This window comes from Lepeophtheirus salmonis, chromosome 9, assembly GCF_016086655.4.
Source record: "Lepeophtheirus salmonis chromosome 9, UVic_Lsal_1.4, whole genome shotgun sequence".
Taxonomy (NCBI): domain Eukaryota; kingdom Metazoa; phylum Arthropoda; class Copepoda; order Siphonostomatoida; family Caligidae; genus Lepeophtheirus; species Lepeophtheirus salmonis.
The window spans coordinates 24,233,937-24,242,792 of NC_052139.2; positions in this window are offsets into that span (position 1 = coordinate 24,233,937).

Consider the following 8,856-nt stretch of genomic DNA (forward strand, 5'->3'; position numbering starts at 1 on the left):
TTGTGGGTACATATTGATAAGTGTATTCTATATATTTTTTTGCAAACCTAAATGTACGTACACGCATTCTTTTTATCTTGGAGAGATGACAAAAAATAAGTTGGATTCATATAAACAAGTCCATTATTATTGCTTATATATGTAAAAATAACGCTTTTTTTATTTATGAACAAGAAAATATAAATAAAAGATTTTTTTGTCTATTTCTAAAAAGTATCATATTTTGTATGTATATATATTTATATCTAGGTTAATTGGCCCGTCAATATAAAAACAAGCCGGTATGATTGATTTCAAAATTGTGTGTATTATATACATATGTATTCTTGGGGGAATTTCTATGAGCAATGTATACTTATCAAACCTTTGAGCGTGTTCCAAAGGGAATTTAAAGGAGTCCAAATTGATGTTCATAATAAAATACAATAAAAGTCTTACAAATGAATTGAGTGTTTTAAACCTTAGCTTATGTATTTCATCTCATTAGAATAATAAGCCTATAATTGACTCAAATATGTCTATGACTATGGGTTACATTTGTATTCTTCATCTAACTATCGATCAATTTATTATTATTACTTTTTGGAGGCACCAGAATTGTCAAATTAAAGTAGCAAAAATTGACCGCCCCAATAAATTGATTGATTTTTTTTAAAAGGAATAATATATCGGGGAGGAATGTAAGTCGTATAAATCAAATAAAGATTCTAAACTACAATAAACACTCTTGGGTATCTTAAACCATGCCAGAAATTCGAATAATACACCTATAATTGATTCAAATGCATTTATAAAACAATGGGCTGTATTTATGAAGTAAAGAAAGACAAATTGCGATCTTTTGTTCAAGATTGTTTTTATGTTGAGGCACTCTATATTCCATTCCTTCATAAATAGCTTTAAAAAATATGAAATGATTTACTTTTAGGTATTATATTGTATGTCAAGTGAGTTGGTTCATTGTTTCTTTAGGCCTGTGACAAGACTAGTAATAGTAACAGAGATTCCAAAGGATCGTCCTCCTCTATTTCTTGAGTAAAAAGGGGGCAGAAGTATTTTTACCCACAATTCATAATAAATTTCATTCTAATTATTAATACGCATATACTTACTTTTAAAGAACAAAAAAAAAAAAAATATATATATATACAATGTACCCACCTATAGGTATGTAGATAACTTTCTCTTAATTTAAATACTCAGTGTCAAATCTATCCATGTTACATACCTATTTTTATATGTATGTACACTTTATAAGCTTACCTATGCATAGAGCAGTAGCAGTTAAACTTCTTCGAATTTTATCTTACTTATTGTGGAGAGAGAGAGAGAGAAATAACACATAATTAGTATCTAAGGAGCCACTGCCAAGTGGCCAAAAGGTAATCACTTAATAATAGGAATTGTATTTCTTAAATAGTAGAGAACAATCTATTTAACTCTCTTAAAATCTTGTTAATTTATTGTAGATCATAAGAGGGGGATCTGAAAAGTGTTTGACCTCAACATGAAGAAGGCAACACTCGTAAATAAAAGCTACTCATATACACATACCTATTAACGTAATCTCTTGACAGTTACTTATTAAAGTTTCAGACATTTTGGGCACGCAGTTGGAATGTAAGAGTCGTTTGAGTTAGTTGGTGGGAATGTTTTTGTGAAAATCGAGTATTCCTCTGTTGGCACAGAGTTTAGTCGCAATAAATCCAAGTTTGTGCACGGATTAATTACTCTAAATTAAACTTGGAAAGACCATTATTTTACGCACAAAACAAAAATAAAATTCAAACAGTGGACTCTAAAATTTTTCGTCAATTTCTTCGTGAGCAATTAATTTGGAGATAAAAAAGCCGAGTACTATTTGAATGGGATAATGAGATAGAAGCATCCCTTGGAGAAGTATGTAGAGATACAATGGGACTATGTTGAAAAATATAAAAAAAAAGTTCAGACAAATTGTCTGGTATCTTTATTTGGTCGGAAACTTTTCAGTAATTACACATTCCCATTTTGAAAAGGGATATTTAGTGACGTCGTACGGTTTATGTTCCTAAACTTGTTAATGGTCTATGTGTAGGCCTGTCTCGAAAAGTCTGAGCAGTAGTTACTGGAGATGAATAGTCGTGTAGGGGCAGAGGGGTCTGCATATATATGTATATAGGTCTTTGGAACTAAAAAAAAAGGGCAAAAATTACAATTTGTTTGAAAAAAAAAATTTAAATCCAGAGCAGCTCACAAAAAAATGAATATTTTTTCCGAAAAAAAAAAATTCTAAAATTAAATTTCAAATATAAATTTTTTTGATTTTTTTTTTCATAAATACAGAGCTGTTCAGAAAAAACTGTATTTTTTTGGAAAAAATTTCTATAGTTAAATTTCAAATATAAACTTTTTGGAAAAAAAGTTCAAATATTATCATCCATTGTTATTCACAGACATTAAATTTCAAATATTAAATTTTCTAGTAGGAATACAAAATTCCTTAATGGATTGTATAATCCATTGTTATTCACAGACATTAAATTTCAAATATTAATTTTTCTAGTAGGAATACAAAATTCCTTAATGGGGGGGACTGCAGCCCCTCCAGTCCTCCCCCTGTGGACGCCCCTGATGGCAGACAGAGTTGATTTATGGTGTTTGTAGATTAGCCAGGACATTTCCTCTCTTTCTTTTCTCCTTTACTCACGGCTCCCTTTTTTTAATAAATAAAGTATATTGAATTTTCTTTTCAGCTGTTTTTATTATTTTTTATGGGTCTACTCTTGCTTTTGAAAACATTCAAAATTTTACTTTTTTTCACATTCTTTGACTGGTTTTTTGTTCAATTTTCATTATTTTATGCAAATTTTACACAGTTTGCCTTCCAAAGCGTGGTGCATCTTTGCAACCAGAACGGAATAAACGAAACTAAAATAGCAGGGATATAGCTGTTACAATATCAGGACGATAAGCACTATTCTCATTTTCAGCTGCTTGTCTTGCTTTGGCGTCTTTATTGAAGAAAAAAAATGTATATTTCCTATTTACTGGTGTTTATCTTTGACGCACACTTAAACAATATTCAAAGTTTTTTTCCTACGAAATCTTATCTTTGGTACTTTGGTTTTATACACCTTAAATCAGTCGCGTTTAGATATAGAATGCAAAATATACTTTACTAAAGTTATCTATTGGAAAATAAAATGGATAAGTTTTTACTATACCTAAATATAAAAAAAATGAAATATATATTTACGTTAATTTATCTCTATGACCTCTCCTCACTTTCAAAACTTATCAAATATATTATGTAATTATTTGTGATGTGTAAAGAGCACATATAATGTTCGTCACTACCAGGATATCAAAAACCTCTCTAAAGTTGGAAACATATTTTTGACTTTTGAAAAATAATAGTTAAAATATATTTTTAGGGGGGAGACAAATTCCTCCTTGCCCTACCCCTGTTCCGACGGCCCTGGTTACTTATTCATTCGTAATATATTATCTGATCAATCAACTATACATAAATGAACACAAATATGTACAAATTGGTTACGCCTTTCATAGGAAATACCAATGGTAGTGGACCATTTATGTAAAGCGTAGTTCTCTTAAACGTTCGCTATTTTCTCTGGTCTCACCCATCCACCTACAACCGGTTTTAATAGCAAAGCACACTAAAGGAAAGTAAGTCCGGTATGAATGTCGCTCTACCACGTCAGTTGATCATTCTCTTACGATTCTCTTCTTTAATTAGGAACAAAAAGTTGAGCACCTTTGTGTATTCCGTGCAATGGTAATGGTAATATAGACAAGGTTTTTTTTGGCTAAAGCGGTCGGTTGCACTACTCGATTCATAGAAACATTCAGAAAATGTATCTGCCAGGATGGCACAGACTCACTGACAACGTCTTGTGATCCAGAAGCCATCAAAATTGCCTCAAGTCCTACTTTGTTGAGGAAGATAAACAAAAAATGAGAAGAATCACGGCCAATCGAGGAATGCAATCGCTGACAGCATCAACGTAGCGTCCCGTTCAAAAGTCCATCGTGTCATCAATAAAGACCTACGGTACCAAGGCTATGCACGTTGAAAGGATAGCTTCAAACCCCGTCAAAGAGTTATAAACAGAAGCCTCTCGTGAAAGATCTTATCTGATTTTTCTCAGATGATAAAAATTAGTGTCAAACCCAGAAACATAACTGGATGGTTGGCAAAAAGTCCATATAACGTTTCTAGGACTTCCAACCACATGCAGATATGAGTATACTTACATAAGTAAATTACCTTTCAAAAGATTTAATACTACTTTATTCTTAAATTCGTTTCTTTGATTTGATATATTATTTAGCCTATTACTCACAGTCTACAATATCCATCTTCATTTTTTTTTAAAGGAAGAACAAAATTGCCAAATCTGTATGGTAAAAATACACAATATTATCAGAGAGACTCTGATCTTTCATTTGTCTACAATTATTAAAAAATAACTAAGACATAAAATACCTTTTTTTAAATTTTTAAAACTTTCACAGCCCTGAGTCAACTCAAACACTTTTTCAAAATTGTTCAAAATTTGTCAGTCATCGTTTTTCCATCAAATCAATTTTTCAGTCGATGAGAGCTCAACATTTATACAAAAAACTTAGAAATAAACCTTAGATAGTCAATAAATTAATTGTGTAATTGTTGACGACTATTGGCATGAAAATTATTAATTGATAAGTATTATTTGGCACATTATAAAGTTCAGATGCCTACAGCTATATTATTCGTAAATTACATTATAAATGCGTAATTTTAATAGATAACTATTAAATGATAGCATCAATTAATAGTTGGTCATTAAAATGGTCGGTATTACAATTAAATAAGGTAGTTTTTAAATGATGGAGTTGCAACTCTACATAATATATACTATGTATATTTTTGTACAAAAACACAAAGCCTCTCATCTTCTTAGTAGGAAATACTTGTCAGCAAAATAATTAGCATGTCTATTTCCCCTACAATCGGTTCTTAGAAGATGACATCAGCATGTTTTACACAACATATATGTACATTATTCGTATTCGCAAATGTATAGCGAATTTGACAATCATGGTCAATGCCAGTACATTTTAATTAAGGAATCAATTAAAAAATTTATCAGACTGGCAATCAATGTAATACAAACTTTAAAGTTTAGAGATGCCATACAAACGTTTCGCGGGTCGACCCTGGGATTCAATTGAGAGATAAATCTAAAATAATTTATTCTAAATAAACATTTTGTGAACCAGTCTGTATATTCAAACAAAAAATGAAACGTAGACTTTCAAATCATTCATACTCATACATCTATATAATAGTTGAAAGATATTAAGTTGTCAATGTGGAATAATAGATTATCAAAAAAATTAACTCTGTTAAATTGAATGATTGGAAAAAAAAAAAAAAAACAATCTTCATTTTTTGGATTTTTCACATTATTGTTTGGACAAAAAATCTTTTTTTTTGGATGCATATTATGAAAAAAATAGGATTTTATTACGCTAAAGATAATGCTAGTAAGATATTGAATTTAGAGATAGTTACATGCTGGCAAAATCAAAAAATTAATTGAACTCCTTCCCCCAAATCCCCATGCAAGTCAGTTTCAGAATAATTAAAAATGGCATGATTATTATCCATATTATTTTCTAAAAAAACTGTCATTAAATAAATATTAACAAGGTTTAGGAAAAGAGCCCTAAAAAGGCTGAATAAGAAAATAAAATAAAACTTTTGTCTATAAAAAAAAGTCATTTGATGAAAAATTATGCAAATTTTAACAAAATTTTTAATAGAAAAATAATTTTATAAATACAGTGTCAGTCGGAACAAAGGAGATATTGAACTTCGTTCTACCCCAAAAAAATATCCTTATAAGTCAATTGGGTCATTTGCAAAACCAGTGCCATGTGGGGAGAGGGGAATATATATGATAATTCATTGGGGGATGGGCATGATGTATGGGATAACTTATTTAAATATTCTTTGCAAAGAAACGCTATTATATTCACTATTAACAGTTTAGGAAAAGGGCAAAAAAAATCAAATCTTGACCTTTACCAAAATAACACGATAAAAAAAATAATATAACATTCGTCTCTAAAAAAAAATAATACGTCATTCGATAAAAAATCAATCAAATTTTATCAATTTGTTTGTTGCAAAATAAATATATTTCCCAAATTAAAAATGTCACCTTATGTTAGAGTAAAAAAAACAAAGTGTTAGTTGGGAAAAATGGGATGATAATCGAAAAAATAGAAAACTTTTGACTATCTCTCTAAAAAAAAAAAAAAAAAAAAAAAAAAAAAAAAAAAAAAAAAAATCATAGTACTGAACTTGGGTTTATCCATGTAAGCAAGTCAATTGCTTAGATTAAAAAAAAAAAATCTAATAATAAATGGGGCATTTGCACACTTCTAAATATCGGACTCACTCCAAATGTTATAATTTATATAAATAAATGTATTTTTTAAAACTGTCATTAAATTAAATATTCACATAAAGGAATTTAATGAAAAAAGTGCGTGCATAAAAATAAAATTTAACATTCGTTTCTGAAAACGTCATTTAATAAAAATGAGTTTAGTCATTATTTTTCCGGGAAAAACAAATTTATTTTCCAAAATCGGGGAAAATGAGACTAAAATCGGAAAATAATAAATAAAAAAATTTAACCCCCTCCTCTTCTCCCTTAAAAAAATAAATCCGAATACTGTCCCTGAGTAAAATTGTTTACATTTTTAAAAATATGTAAAAAAATAAATGGGTCATCTGTTCTTATCTTGTGATTTTGTCTTGTGATGGAATGTTTTTTGCTTTTTTTCTCTCATTTAAAATGGTTTACTCTTAGATAGACACACATTACATATATAGGTACCATTTGATGGTAGAAAAAATAAGTTAACGGCTACCTTTTTGTATATTATAGAGAACCAAAAATAAATTGATTACTAAAAAAAATCTGTTTTTCTCTCTCCTTCTTTTCCAAATAATTTTATTTCAACTGTCAATAAAGAATGTAACCCAAAGTGTTATTTTGTATAGTACAGTAATGCCTTAAGCCATATACATACGTACATAGATCGAACCAATTGTTAAGCTACAAAGGTATACACAGAAAGAATAATTGTACATAAAAAAGCAATAATCATTCTATACAATATACAAAAAAATAATATTATGTATTATTCGATTTGGAGTGCGTTGGAGGGGGGGGGGAGACGAGAAGAGAGCGGGAGGGAGAGGACCCCCTTGGAAATGAAACTAATTTGTTCTAATCAAATAATGATTAATATTCATAATTTATTTACTTACATGTTTTTCTTATTTCCTTACACAATTACTGTCTTTGATAATGGTATTATTTGCTACTTTTTGGGAACGGTGAATGCTATCGGTTGAATATATATATAGAGTGTACATATGTTTTTGTTATCTGGTTCATCTGGCAACTTATTTTAATAAATATTTAATGGATATAATTGATAAGAGCTTATTGCGGAAACAAGACATATTTCCGGACAATATCCGAGTCAAATACAATATGAATTGATTGATCTGTCTAAAATTGCAACACTTTTTTTTTTAAATGGCGAGCCTTTCGATGTTTAATACTAATTGTCTAAAGAAACTGTACACAAAAATAAGTTTACTCAACCGAGAAATAAGAGTGGCAATTCGGGAACTATTTGTGCGTGGAAAATCACAATCAAAGATCTATGAATTGCTGGTCTGTAACTGTGTACCGGTGACCGCGAGAGGAATACCAAAAGCTTTCACAAGGTACACACCAAGGGCAAAAGAATTGAGTGAGGCAGTTTAATGCACTATTGAATCCAGAGGATGCAAGGTGACCGTTAATGGCTTTGCTGAGGAATTATGTTATTTTTGAATTAATTCATTGTGCCTTGAATATATTTAAGAATTAAATTTTCAAATTATTCTGTTTTAGACAGAGAAGCCTGTCTCATCACTACACACTAGAGCAGTGATTCCTAACTGAGGCTCGGGGGCTCACAATGTAAGGCTCAGATGGATTATCAAAGTTGGAACTGAGGTATGTCAACATAAAATCAATCTTTAACAGAAATAACGAAAAGGGGGAAATCCATATTTTTGACTTTTTTTTTTGCCATATAATTTTGGCTATAGTTACTTTATATTGATTTGAAATACTTATATTTCCCACGATATGGACGTTTTAAAATAAAAATTTAACATTTTTTATTGTCGTGATGAACTTTGCCTACTTTAAAAGTGCAATTTGTTACACCCCAAAGGGTAAATGATAATAAAAATTGTTGATAGAAATTAAATAAAGAATAAAAATGTAATCCACGCTAAGTTTTGAGAAAAGCCATTCTAGCTTGTTTCTGTGTTGTCGCGCTACATATGTGTTTGAGCACGTTAATACATATGTGGTTTTTAATACTAAATTATTGGGGTTTATAATCCCTAATGAAATTTTAGTATTAAAAACATGGAAATATATTGTACGGCATATTATTTAAGCGAAAATATTTTCAATTTTTGAGTTTGTAATGTAATACAAACTCGATTATGAGGAAAATATTTCTAGCTTGCTTTTGTGTTTCTGGGCAACAAATATATTTTCTAAAAAATTTGTTTGGTCAAAATTAGTTGCTCCCTCTAAAAAAAAAAAATATGCCTTGGGATTCTGCAGTGAAGAAAAGTTGTAGGGGTCTCATTTCTCCATAAATCCTCTTTCAGTGAGATGTAACATCCGGATACAATAATTTATGGATTGACAGTCATATCCCTACACAATACAATTTTCTCATTTGTCAGGAAATTGTCTTTGAGTAAGGTACATC